At 32.0% G+C, this 4797-nt stretch overlaps 1 protein-coding gene across 1 annotated transcript in view; it reads right to left on the minus strand.

Annotated features, from left to right (window-relative positions):
• LOC113502491 (calcium/calmodulin-dependent protein kinase type II alpha chain) overlaps window positions 1–3544 on the minus strand; it is a 36543-nt gene extending 32999 nt beyond the window's left edge. Inside the window, exon 1 of the mRNA XM_026884081.1 lies at window positions 3358–3544. The gene's annotated coding sequence lies outside the window, so the exon portion shown is untranslated. The remainder of the gene's footprint in view (window positions 1–3357) is intronic.
• Window positions 3545–4797: the final 1253 nt, after the last annotated feature.

A 4797-nucleotide genomic window follows, 5' to 3' on the forward strand; every position in this document is an offset into this window, starting at 1 on the left:
GTGTAAAAAAATTATTACAGCGTAAAAATATAACTTGAACTATTCCTGAAAATGAAAACGTTACTTAACATTAGCAAGGCCTGTATTTAGTACTTGTAGATGTATACATCGTTTGGGAGTAATAACGAATAAAAATACAAAGTATTTATGTAAATAGGCAATACCATTTCGTAATAAATAGGCCGTACAAACATGACACGTAACAGTCTAGCCATGTTACCAAGACATGTTACGTCACCGAGGCTTCCTGTACTTGTACGACTACATTTATATTGGTATTGTACAGTCAGCAATAAAAATGAGTTCAACATTTGTTAATAAGGGTGGGTGAAACAGTGACACCATATTTGATGATCGTTTTATGTAATTCTCTATGGCACTGTAGTCAGTTGGTGAATACTTTAATGTTTACGAATTGGAAAATTGAATTTGAATAACATTTTCTTCGCTGACTGTACTTGGTATCTACTACGTCTGCTTTATTCGAAACATTGAAGAAGACATTTCACCTTTTACCGGTGACATCTCGTATTTGAATAAAGCATAAATGTATTCGCTTTGTCATTTCTTTATTTAAGACAGATTCGATAGAGAGCCACAGAAATAACATAACCATTGTTCAATCAAAATATTTATGAAAATAGAACGGTTACTTTGGATAAGGTTAAGGGTTATTTTAGTAAAAATGAATATTGGACTTAAAAGCCATAGGTTTAGGTATTTTTTTGCAAGTTAGTTAATTATTCTGGTCCCATAAGGTTCAGTTACCAGATTCTCAGTTATAAATAATGCTATAGACCTATCTATATTATTATGTATTCTGCAACTGTAGTAAACGATGCATAACGTGACGCAGGACCACAACATGACACAGATTGTTTTCGTTTCTGTTTCTTGTCCTGAATACGAGGGTGGATCAGACAGATGGCCACGATGACAGAGTACAAATAAAAGACCGACAATTCACGAAAGTAACTCGTTATGTTTATTGAAGATTGGTAACAATAGTTTAATTTAATTAAACACTCCAAAACGGGTATACCTTGCACTTATTACTAAATAACTTTACTATAACGTAGTACAAGACTTCGTTGTGCCATTTAATTAAGTAAAACTAGAATGAACGCAGCAAAACCTTAAAACAATTTATCATTTCTTGCCCACACGATACTACCCACCTACTTGCTCCGTCGACACACTGGCTTATGCTAATTATTACCAACTAGCACATAGTCCATGAAATACAGGAATGAGAACTTACGGTAACGTGTCAACGTCAAATAAAGCGGGAAGTAAATGGTGGTGTTCGTAAAAACTTACTGCCGCTATTTATTTTTGCAAACATGCGAAAATGTAAAACCTTATTTAAATGTGACTTTTTAGCTAGCCTGTTATTAAGCTACATAAATTAGTTCTTTAGCTTTTTTGTAAGGAGTTGAATGTTTATTAATTGCCTCTTTCGTTGAAAGATAGAAATAGTGTTAGTTTTTTTTTATTATTGCTTTTCAATGGACCTTAAATATTTAATGATTTGCTTAAATATAAATAACGGAAAATTATATGCATTGTAATTACGTTAGAATTAATCTGTATTAAATGTGAATTCATTAGTTTAATGATTATATTTATGTTAATTGTATTCATATTATGTTCAATAATTCAGTATAGGTTTCGCAGTACTTGAATAAAAAAGAGAATTTACCATTTGGAAACAACATAAAAAAAATATCAGACTTTTTTCAGTCAAGAAAATCTAGTATGCCCATAAAATGAAAACCCTATCCTACTGACTAAAAAATAGATTTCAAATTACCTCGTACGTCATAAAAAAATTAATTCGCTCCTTCGTGTGGCAGCAAGGAATCCGTAATAACCTATTAATATAAATACACTTATTACAAGTCTTGATTAACTTGAGGACGTAACTTATTAAGGGACTTTCGACGTTGATGGAAGTATCGATATTCGTTTGTTATTGATGAGTTCCCACTCACCGTCTTACGGATTAGGACAGTGCAGACTTATTAATTGAATCACGAAATATAAGATACAAGAATAGACCTCTTAAGCTCCAATTATGTTGTTTATTAAATAGGTATGAGGCTGCTAATTCTTAGTTATGTATGTAAGTTTGTATTTTTTTAGTAATAAATATATTGTGAAACTTTTTTATTTATTTTTTCCAGGTAACTAATTTTTAGGCACAATTTTTTTGTTAAAGTTGTTTTAGAAAGCAACAAATGAGGTCAGATATTTCTACTATAAAATTTTGGAAAAATTGAGGTCTAGTAATGTTTATTAGGTACAGACACAGCGACGACATACGTATGCTTTGGTAAGAGGCTTTTGTAGCCCAATGTCTTTTCAAAAGAACTGTTTAAATACCGAATAAGCTATTTGTACAGTTTTAATTCTGCTTCAATCAATTGAATGAAGTTTCGTATATTAAAAACTCTTTATTAAAATGACATACCTTTTTTCATAAACCTAAAAGCATCCCATAAAACTATCCAATCGTAATTCTATATTGAGCAAGCAGGTTGATCAATTCTAGGACAGTAGAACTGTAGGCTATTATTTGTACAAATATAAAGCTCTTAAAACAAATGACAAAAGGTGATTGTTGTGTGTTCGATATGTCATAGATAGATAACGATAGGCATCAGTTAGTGAATCGAGTGGTCATTGTTACTGATAAAGATGAAAAAGGATTTCGAGAACATAATATATTAGTGGAGTATAGTGTAGTAGCAATAAGCTTTATAAAAAAGTGTTTTTATTTATGTGAACTCGAATAATTTTCTTTATAAAAAGAACAAAACACGATTATCGCTAGCCTTGGCCTCACCTTGGGTATCACAAAAGTTAAATCACTTGCACAAAGAACACCCAAATCTCAATTAAAATTAGGACATTTTCGTAACGTACAATAAATAATTAACATTAATAGCAAAAGGGACCATTATACCTACAGACAACCCTGATTACGTCTCTTTATATTTGTATTTTCTCCCAAAAAGGCCATTACCGGACTCAATATTTCATTGATGGATCATGAAAAGGGTAGCAGAGCCGCGCAGACAAATAGTGGTAAGAAAAAAGTGGTAAGGAGGTACAAGTACCCACTCACCTGCAACTATTAATAGATACCTATTGTCTTATTATCAAGGGCAAGTAGGACTACATAAGTGTGGTACGATTGGTGATGAAATACTATTTGGTTGCACGTTGATTTGACATTGGATCATTGGATATTTACATAGGATCAATAGGTTATCTTAAGCACTTTGAAAACTATTTAAAAAAATATCATGCTCTATAAAAAAAGACGAATAAATTTTATATGTAGGTACTTACATGTAGATACGTCGTGTTTCCGTATAGGACTTAAAATCCGAGTTACGTAGAAATTGTAGACCTCATAGTTGCATCGGAAACATTTTTCACTTTTTACTTTTAAGTTTACGTTGTTGTATTCTTCTTCAAACTAAGACCCGTGATGTTAATCTATGAATTATGAAATGAAATCACTGACACAAACACGACACATCTGGTACCAACAAATTATTAGCGGCCTTTAACTTACGAAGGTAGGTAAGCAAAAAAAACTTAAGGTGGTACCTACCTACAATCAATAATTACGTAGTTACACTTAGTACACTACACGAATACACATTTTAACAAGGAGGTTTTATTTTTAATGTGCAAAGTGAACAGAAATGACAGCATAAAATTGTTCAAAACAAGTCAACCAGTCTGTCAAAAGACGGAAACGGTCTTATTGGAAAACAGTAAAAAGTTTTATTGAACTAAACGCTTTATCGGTAGCTGTAGGTATTTGCGTGTTTACAATCCACCGAGAAACTTTGTAAGATCGTAACTCAAATTATACCTCTTTTGAAACATACTTATTTCTTATTTCCTTATTGGCTTTTCTGCAACTTATCTATTTTATAAGAATTTCTTGTAGACCAATTATTCCCAACTCCTTTCCTAAATGGTGAAGTGTTGTTTTAGGTCTTGTAGGTACCGATTCAACGATGCTTGAAACGAAAGGTCAACAAAAATATACTCTTTTGAGGGATAATAATTTTGTTATACACATAGAAGAACAGAAAATGCTTGGAAACAATCGAATAACTTCATTATACACAACTATTGCGAATATATATCTCAAGTATCAATAAATATTTTTTGTATCTACCTACATGATAAGTTTGAACATTGATCGCCCATTTATACCTTCTCAGAGAAAATCTTTCTTTCTTGTTTACCTAGACTTCTTTTACATCTCCAACGTCGCTTTAATTCATTATCTACCTAGCGTAATCATTATTATCTTAGATTATTAAAGCTCTGGGTGCTGAGTTTAGATAATAACTAGGTACTCACTTCGGGTTCCAATTTGGACGAGTTCCAAATCCTAATTTGAAAATCCATGTTTCTCTAATGGCGAGCATGGAGGCCTACTAGCTCAATCTATTATTGCAATAAAGTTGTGCGTTCAGTTGAATGATGACATTAGCTACGAGTGTACATGAATTAACTTTTTAGATGTTCTTGTAATCTCAATGGGCTACTGTCAATTATATCCTCTTGTTTTTTGTTACAAATTCGCATTTCGATTAACCAGATTCTAATATATCGTTTCGAAGTATACGAAATAACGTCTTAAACCTCTTGTTTGCAAAAAGAACACTTATGAGTATCGGTGTCACCTACCAAAACCTAACCCATCCTCCTTTTCCATGAAATCATTAGTAGAAATCTTTATTAAGTAGTAAATAAAACTCGTAA

Source organism: Trichoplusia ni, chromosome 17 (assembly GCF_003590095.1).
Source record: "Trichoplusia ni isolate ovarian cell line Hi5 chromosome 17, tn1, whole genome shotgun sequence".
Classification (NCBI taxonomy): Eukaryota; Metazoa; Arthropoda; class Insecta; order Lepidoptera; family Noctuidae; genus Trichoplusia; species Trichoplusia ni.